Below are 9426 nucleotides of genomic sequence, written 5' to 3'. Positions count from 1 at the left end.
ACGTAACATGTCATATATATTTTTTCTTATAAAGATTCTTATAAACATATAAAAAGCTTATTTTTAAAATCATATTCTTATTTGAAGATTAGGAAAAATACAGAAGTCCTTCAAAAAGGGAGAATTATGAATAAAGAAGATGTGGTATGTGTATGATGGAACACTACTCAACAATGAGAAAGAACGAAATCCTGCCATTTGCAACAATGTGGATGTAACTGGAGGGTATGATGCTGAGTGAAATAAGTCAGTCCAAGAAAGAGAGATATCATATGTTTTCACTCATATGTAGAATTTGAGAAACTTAACAGAAGACTACAGGGGAAGGGAAGGAGAAAAAAAATAGTTTCAAACAGAGAAGGAGGCAAACCATGAGAGACTTTAAAAAAAAATTTTTAATGTTTATTTATTTTTGAGAGACAGAGAGACAGACAGCATGAGAGTGGGAGGGGCAGAGGAAGAGAGAGGGAGACACAGAATCTGAAACGGACTCCAGGCTCTGAGCTCTCAGCACAGAGCTCGACGCTGGGCTCGAATTCTGAACAGTAAGATCATGACCTGAGCTGAAGTGGGGCACTTAACCAACAGAGCCACCCAGGCACCCCAAGAGACTCTTAAATAGGGAAAAAACTAAGGGCTGATGGGGGAGGGGGAGGGGAAAATGGGTGACGGGCATTGAGGAGGGCACTTGTTGGGATGAGCACTGAGTGTTTTATGTAAGCAATGAATCATGGGAATCTACTCCCAAAGCCAAGAGCACACAATATACACTGCATGTTAGCTAATTTGACAATAAATTATATTTAAATAAAAGTTAAAATTAAAAAAAATAAAATAAAATTACTCCAGACTTTTCTTTCTACAAAACTTGCTCCTTGGTGAGGCTGTATCCCTAGAATGAAAGCATAGCAACCATCACAGGCTTGCACATGACTGGCACTAGAAAAACATTTGTTGAATTGAATATGGTCTGATGAAATCTGTAACAAGTATGGACAGAACCAGTCTTAGTTGGGGAGTCAGGGAAAATTGGGGACAGAAACCCCTGCCTAGTAAGACCCTAAAGACAGAGGGAGAGTAAAGTAGTGGGTGACTGAGAAACAAATAAGGGAACTATAGAAAGAATGAGATGTGAATAAGGAGGGGGTGGAAAGAAGGAGGCTCTGCCCTGATAGAATTGGAGAGAAATGGCAACAAATCCCTGCCTCATAGTGCTGGACAGAAGTCACCTGTGGCTTGTGAGGGCCATTACTAAAACCTTATGCAGGATAATTAAAAAATGCTCATTAAGATTCATTCATTTTATGGGGCATGTGGGTGGCTCAGTCCGTTAAACGTCTGACCAGCTCAGAATTCATGGGTTCGAGCGCTGCATCGAGCTCTGTGCTGACAGCTTAGAGCCTGGAGTCTGCTTCAGATTCTGTGTCTCCCTCTTCTCTCTGCCTCTCCCCCACTCATGGCCTCTCTCTCTCTCTCTCTCTCTCTCTCTCTCTCTCAAAAATAAATAAATATCACAAAAAGAAAGACAGCACTACTTATTAAAAAAAAAGATTGATTCATTTTAACCAGTTTGACATTGAATCTTAAAATATTTTCAGTTTAATCTCCTTGTTTTTCAGAAAAAAACAAATTCAAGTTTAGAAAGGTGACCTGAATTTTAACAATAAAATTACATAAATAATCTGTCTTCAGCCTCATAGGAAGGAATGTCTTTTAAAAAGAAGACTGAGTGCATACTGGCCATGTATTCAGCCAAGATGTTGCTGAGTTGGGTAGAGCTGGCCATAGGAGATGAAAGCATGAGCGGCTGGGGAAGAGGGGAGAGAGAGAGACAGGGAGAGTGTGAGAAAGAGAAAAGAAAGAAAGAAAGAAAAAGAGCAAGCAAGTGAGTGCACAATGGTTAGGAATAGATTCACTTTCTTTTCAAGTTCAGGTTTGTAGTTATCAATCCAGAAAAAGAAGGATTTGACAGCTACACTAGTCAGTTGGATTCTTCTCCATTAGGGACTCAACATATACACAAAACAGATATTACCTTGGTTTTTCATCAAACCATCAGGTGGAAGAATGTGCTGGGTCTTTGCCAAGGCAGAAGGGGCACGCTGCAATAAGGAGTATCATTCTTCACCAAGAACTGTCCAGTGACTGAGTGGGGTGGGGAAAATGAGAATGATAGAGTTGTAATTTAGTCTCTGTGTAACAATGTAAATTGTCGTTCTTTGATGAATGGAAATCAAAATTTCAAAGATTAGTGAAGATTCGTATTAGGATTTCCGAAGCCAGGGTCCCCATCTAACCCACATAGAGTGAGAGTAATGGTGGATAGGATGACAGGAGCCTGGGGCCCAGCTTCTGGAGTATTTAGGGTAGCCTTGTAATATACATAAAGTTAGTCTCATCTAGCTTCAAATGCCAATGATACCCATTTCTAGTTATGTGAGCCTAAATAAGACTTTTAATGTCTGTCTAAAATGTGAATAAATTCCATCCTTCATACACTTATCGTAGGGATCAATTGGTAATACATGTGAAAATTTATGGCATACTTTTATGCACCTAATAAGCACTCAGTGAATATTTTCCCCTCCTTTGTATTCATGCAGTATTGTATCCTCCCTGGAAATACTTAATGTAAGGGTATCACATGAGAGCCTTCTAAGCATCTTTAAATCTAAGGAGCTGCAACAAGGCAGGGCACACACTAGGTAGATACAACTTGCCAAGGCAGCGGAAGTCCTTTGGCAGCTCTTGGAACCAGTCCTGCTACAGACCCTTTCTGACCATGATGCCTTCTTGAAAGTGAAATGGTTACAAATGGAATTTGTCCCTTAAGCTGCAGAAGTGGGAGGTAGGGAAGTGGGTGGAAATATCCAACAGTGTTTCATCAAACATATCAGAGCATTCTATGATCTTGCCATTTGGAAGGTCTAATTTCCGCTGGAGTTTCAATCAGGAAGTTGCTGTTTCAGCCAGTAGAGTGACATTTAACTGTTCCCATTCCCACATCCAGAACATATAACAAGGCAGAATATGGAAGGCAGAGCTCTAAGATCAGAAAGCTAGGAAGTCCTAGCATCAGACGGGCCCACACAGAGAAGGCTCATGCGTTAATACATAAAGATGTTTTACAGAGCAGATAAATGGGAGACAGAGTCCCCGAAGCAGTGCAAGTTACAACAATTTGTTACTCAAAGTCTGAGCCTTAAGCATTTCAGACTGGAACTGAACAATGCCATGCAAAGAGAATGGGATTTGGATATTCCTCGGTTTTAGTCTCGGTCTGCACTTACCACTGTAAGGTGATGGGGATGAGATTTGATTCCTGAGCTTTGACTCCTCAGCTGCAAGGTGGTAAAATGCCCACATTAAAGGGCTGTTGTGTGGAGTACATGAACTAGTTGTATAAAGTGCCAAGCATGAGGCCTGACAGAAAGTAGTACCTGAATAAGCTGTGGTGGTGTGGAGCAGCAGCAGGGGGAATAAAGTCCAACAACTGGAGAAGGAGTCCTTCTCAAGTTCTCCAGGAACTAAAACTTCTGGACAAGTAAGTCCAAATCCAAATGACTCAGAGAATGCCAAGGTTTCTGGTGGGGAAATCCCACTCAGTGAATACAGGCAGAGGGCAGGATTGAGGCCAAAACAGCACCCACATCAATATCAGGGACCAGCTGGAATGGACTGGAATGGACTGGAATGGAAGCAAATCAAAATTGAAGTAAAAAAGGATCCTGGGAAAGTACTGAGAAAAAAAAAATCACTAAATGGGGAGTCTGCCTGGATCACAACCGTGACACTAGCTGATCAGATGACCTCGACAGGTCCCTTCATCTCCCTGTACTTCAGTTTCCCATTTGAGAAATGACAGCGTTATGTAGTTGATTTGGATAGTCCCTTCCAGAATTCAGCACTCTGTGAATCTCTTTTGTTACCCACTGTAACAACAATGAGGGTCTCCACTGGCCTTGTGCACACTTAACCTTGGCTATGCAGGGGACCCAAAGCATTTCCCCCAGACCTCAGCATCGAGGCAAGTTGGAGAGTGAAAAAAAAAAAAATCTATCCTCAGACTTGCCCTAGGAATTTTTGCCCAGAGTTACGAAAAAAGATAAATCCCAGTACCCTGAAATATTTTATATGCTTATTCCAAACATTATAATGCTTCGTGGAAGTCTGAGGTTTTCAAAGTGAAAACAAAACCTATTTTGAAAGAAAAAACTTACTCTTCAGGTTTATGTACTTCTTAAAAGTAAAATGGAGTCTGGAAATTTTTCCTCTGAGATTTCACCAACAGCCAAACACAAATATTACTTCTTTGACAAATAACAGTTCTGTATTATGACTACAAAAAAAAAATTCTTGTCATAAAAATCTAATCTTGGGGAAATATAACTCTGTCTGCATGAAATAGCAATAATGGAACCAATATCTATCATTTCTGTCATTTATGCATTTAATTGCTTTACCAACAGCTCTATGAAAGGGCATATGACAGACGTGAACTGGCATTTGGCTCTCCCTTTTCGGTTTAAGAAAATTAAAGTAACTATTGAATCTCATGCAAAAAAGGCAGTTATCTTTTGAGAGTTTTGCTTGTGAGTCCACCCAAAAAACTGAGAAATACGCTGTACTTGTCAGCTTTTGCAGGGCTCTGACTGAAACCAAGAGGGAGTATTTCAAAGCAAACAGCAATAATAGTTGGTGTCAGAAGTGAAAAGAAATAAATTCCTCATTTTTGAGGGTCCCAAAGTTACAGCCTGCAACCCAGATCTACCACCAGTGGCCCTGCCCTTTTCCAAGGCTGGCATTCACCTATGGTAAGATAATAAATTTGCATCATTTTACATTAAAAAAAGTCAATTGCTGGTTCTTCATTACATCTTTTCTTATAACACGGGTTTTCTAAGATGCTGTAGACACATAGTTCTTCCCAGATTCTCTGGGTATTCCAAAAAAAAAAAAAAAAAGAAGATGAGAAGCCATCTACTAAAAATGGCTGGAAGTCGTCTGCATTACTACTATATTACTACAATAGTAATATCATCATGAGTAGAGAAAAGGTTGCCCAAACTATTTAATGCTTAATAAATAACCTTTGTAAAGATCATACTAGTACATAAATCGGGACCTTAGAAATGTTACACTCACCTCTCCACCAAAACTATTTCTTGGACATTTTGACTGGACAAAGTTTGAGGACAAGAGTGGCCCATCACCACCAAATTGATTTTTAACAAGTATAAATTATGCCTCAGCTAACTCCGTTATATTATCAAATGGTGGAAAAGTGTAGAAATGTGAAAAAAGCGTGGACATGTCTTTTTTCAAAGAGCCATACAAGTCATCAAGGCTTGTCAGCATGAGTAATTCTGATTCCCTGTCATGAGATATAAAATATGTCTGACATAGTAAAAAATTAATCGTTACACAAACATACAAACACAAATAGAAGAACTCTGGATCACAAGAGTAATGAATTGCAATATGATAACCTTAGGTATATACAAAACTATTATAAACAAAAGTAGTATAGAAAAGATAATCTCCAGACTTTCAAATCTCAAAGATAATAACATATTTTATATAGATCTGTATAATAAAAAAATAACAATGAGACAATGGAAAATTTTCAAGCAGTTCATAAATAAAACATATTCAATTAGGTTAAATATTTTAATATTTTATTATAATAGTAATAGCTGACATTAGCTGAACATAAAATAAGAACTAGATGCCATATTCAATACCTTAAAATGTATTATCCCAAATAATCTTCATATAACCCTCAAAGCTAAGTACTATTTATACCCATTTTACAAAGGTTAACTTCCCACAGTTTTACACATTCTGGGCATCTTCACACCAAAGGTGTCTTATCCCTACCTCCTATAATGTTTGTTTCTGGACTTTCTTTACCTTCGACATTGATCTGTGCTGACTTTTCTAACAAGACTCAAAGAGGTGGCTGAATGGATAATGGAAAGATCATAAATGTTAAAGAAATCACAGACGTTAGAGACTAGATGTACAGTCCTTCTCAATAATATTTGTATTTTAACAGGGTCCCTTTATGATTTTATGTAACAAATGCAGAATACTCTGCTTATTGGAAGCTACTGAAAGATTTTTTGAGAACGTAAGTCTTCTGAATACTTTCCAAATGAATGAATGTATTGATCAGAACTCTAATCGCAAGTTGACAAAAATTAACTTTCAAACCTCACAATGTCCATGACCAGAGAAAACTGACTATAGAAGTTCTAATCAGGTGGTTAAAAGCTCCATTTGGCAGCTTAAGGCAGATGCCCACCACTGGATAACTAAACTGTGACCAAGGAAGACGATGAAGAAGTTGGCAGCCTCTATTCATCCTCTAAAGGACACTCTACATCATTTCTCATTCATGTGAATCTGGCTTAAGGTGACCGAAAGTGACGGATGGCTGAGCAAAACTTCTTCAAAATTTACATGCATTCCACTTCAAATGTCTTCAAATCAGAAGTTATGATCCCAGTATAAGATGAAACTTTTTAAATTTTCAGGTATTTAAAATCACCACTTTGACAATGGAGATAGGGATGGCACACAGCTGTACAGACAGGACACAATTTTCAACTCTTAACATTCCCTATCCACGGAAATTTGGGTAAGCAGCAATCTCTCCAACTGGCCTGGCTATTTTGAGGCTCAAAAGAACTAAGACACTTAATAAGTATTACTTCTCCCCCTTCACAGAGCCAAACAAACAAAACCAATTAGATGTAAATTTGCACACACACACAACTTCTCCAGCTGGTTTGGTGAAGTTAATGCAGCCCTTAAAGGATGGGCTTAATCCTCACTGTGGCTCAGATGCTGCTGAAGTGTGACTTAAAACCTGTGATGCATTTGACAAGGCCAACATTACTTGGGGCTATACAGAAGAAAGATTGCTTCTTTCCTATTGCACTTCTAATTCAGCCCCAAGTTTCTTTTCTCTCTTGATATGTTTCTTTATTACCTTCCAAATTCAGACTCTTACAGGGTCGTTGTTTTATTCATGAACATTAAAGCTAAGCCATTGTTATCCTAAAACACATTTGGGTAATCTCTAAGGGGAGTAAGAGGCAATGGTGTTGGGAGGGGACCAGTGAGCAATCGCCTACATCTTATTTTGTCTATTATCTGTTGTAGTGTCTTAAGCAGAAAATTCTCAAAACCCTTTTTTTGTGTGATGATTTCAGTAAAGGAAGCATGACAAAGCAGCTTGCTTTTAAAGATAGGAAAAAGAAGCTGTGGTTAATTCCCATTAGAAATCTCATTTCATGAGCAAAGTGGGTTATCCTAATCAGAGATCAGTATTTGGTCCCAGGAGAGCCCCCAGCTGACCTCACTGAAGCTTCCTGAAGCTAAAGCCCTTTCATGCTGTCACCAAAATGCTGACCTGCAGGTGTCCTCTGAAGCTGTGCCCACAGTTCTCTGAAAACTAAACATGCAGTTCCAACACTATTGGGCTTTTTCTTCAGCTCTTCAGAAAATACTTGCAAAGGTGCTGCTGCAACACAAATTAACTTCTTTGCAATTTAAGTAACTGGTCAATAAAGTTTATTCTGAATGAACAGTGATTTGCCATCTAGTTTCCTCAATCTTCATAATACAGTTTTCCAGCCAGCTTTCTAATTCTCAGATCTGAGTAAAATTACTGTTCATCCAGAGCTCTCATTATGACATTTGCAGACTCTTTTTGTTCTTGGCTTTGTTCCTGGTTATTTCCTTGGGTGGCTGAACCAAAACTGAAAAAGACGAGCAAAAAAAAAATGTAGCAGGGAGAGCACTGGAAAATCTCTCAGCGGAGGCTGAAATTTACTTCTAGCCTCACCTCTTTCTAGCAATTTATGATCGAAGGGTCACTTCCCCATCTGTAAAATGGGCACAGTACTTGTCCTGTTTATTTTTTTTCTAACAGTAACCCTATTTCAGTTTTGTGGGATAACTGTATGGTTTAAACAAAAATGCCAGTCACCCTTGATAAAATGTGTTGCCTAAAAACAATCCAAAAAGAAAAATTATACACATACACACATGTAGCATAAGAAATTTAAATTTTTCTGTCATACTTTATACATTAGATTACGTGACCTGTATTTATCTTTTTTATTTAAAAAAAATCAGGATTTACTTCAAAAAAGTCATTGGTATATTTAAAAGAACTACAAGAACAAAGTTCCTGATTTACTAAAAGTCTATAAATAGCTATTAACATAAAGACTATTCCTACATTCTTTTAATAAAACTAATCCAATTAAAATGGGCAGAGGACATGAACAGACATTTCTCCAAAGAAGACATCCAGATGGCCAACAGACACATGAAAATGTGCTCAACATCACTCATCATCAGAGAAACACAAATCAAAACTACAATGAGAAATCACCTGACACCTGTCAGAATGTCTAAGATCAAAGACACAAGAAACAACAAGCATTGACAAGGATGTGAAGAAAAGAACCCTGGTGCACTGCTGGTGAAAACACAAACTGGTGTAGCCAATGTGGAAAACAGTATGGAGGTTCCTCAAAAAGTTAAAAATAGATCTATCCTATGATCAAGTAATTCCATTATTGGGTATTTACGCAAAGAAAATGAAACCATTAATTAAAAAAGATATATGTACCCCTACATTTACTGCATTACTTACAATAGCCAAGACATGGAAGCAACTCAAGTGTCCATCTATAGAAGAATGGATAAAGAAAATGTGATATAAAAGAATATTACTCAGCCATAAAAAAGAGTGAAATCCTGCCAAGTTCAACAACATGGATGGATCTAATGCTAAGTGAAATAACTCAAGAGAAACACAAATATAACATGATTTCATTCATATCTGCAATTTAAGAGGCAAAACAAAGAAAAAAAGAGACAAACAGGGGTGCCTGGGTGGCTCAGTCAGTTAAGTATCTGACTTCGGTTCAGGTCATGATGTCAAGGTTTGCCAGTTAGAGCCCCGCATTGGGTTCTGTGCTGACAGCTCAGAGCCTAGAGCCTCTCCCTCTCTCTCTACCTCTCTCCTACTCTCTCTCTCTCTCAAAAATAAACAAACATTTAAAAAAAATAGAGGGACAAACAAACAAAAAAACATATTCTTAAATTTACAGAACAAACTGATGGTCACCTGAGGAGAGGTGGGTGGGGGGATGGGTGAAATAGGTTAAGGGGATTAAGCACACATTTCTCCTAATGAGCACTGAGTAATGTACAGAATTGTTGAATCACTGTATTGCACACCTGAAACAAATGTAACATTGTATGTTAAATTACACTAGAATTAAAAATTTTTTAAAAATTAAAAAATTAAACCTATTTAAAATCATGGAAGAACATTTTCTTTGCTATTTTTTTTTACTTTTTAATATGCTTTTATAATTGGCACTTTTATAAGGCAATCAA

This window comes from Panthera uncia (assembly GCF_023721935.1).
Source record: "Panthera uncia isolate 11264 chromosome B3 unlocalized genomic scaffold, Puncia_PCG_1.0 HiC_scaffold_1, whole genome shotgun sequence".
Lineage (NCBI taxonomy): Eukaryota > Metazoa > Chordata > Mammalia > Carnivora > Felidae > Panthera > Panthera uncia.
Note: the sequence above shows the minus strand (reverse complement) of the source record.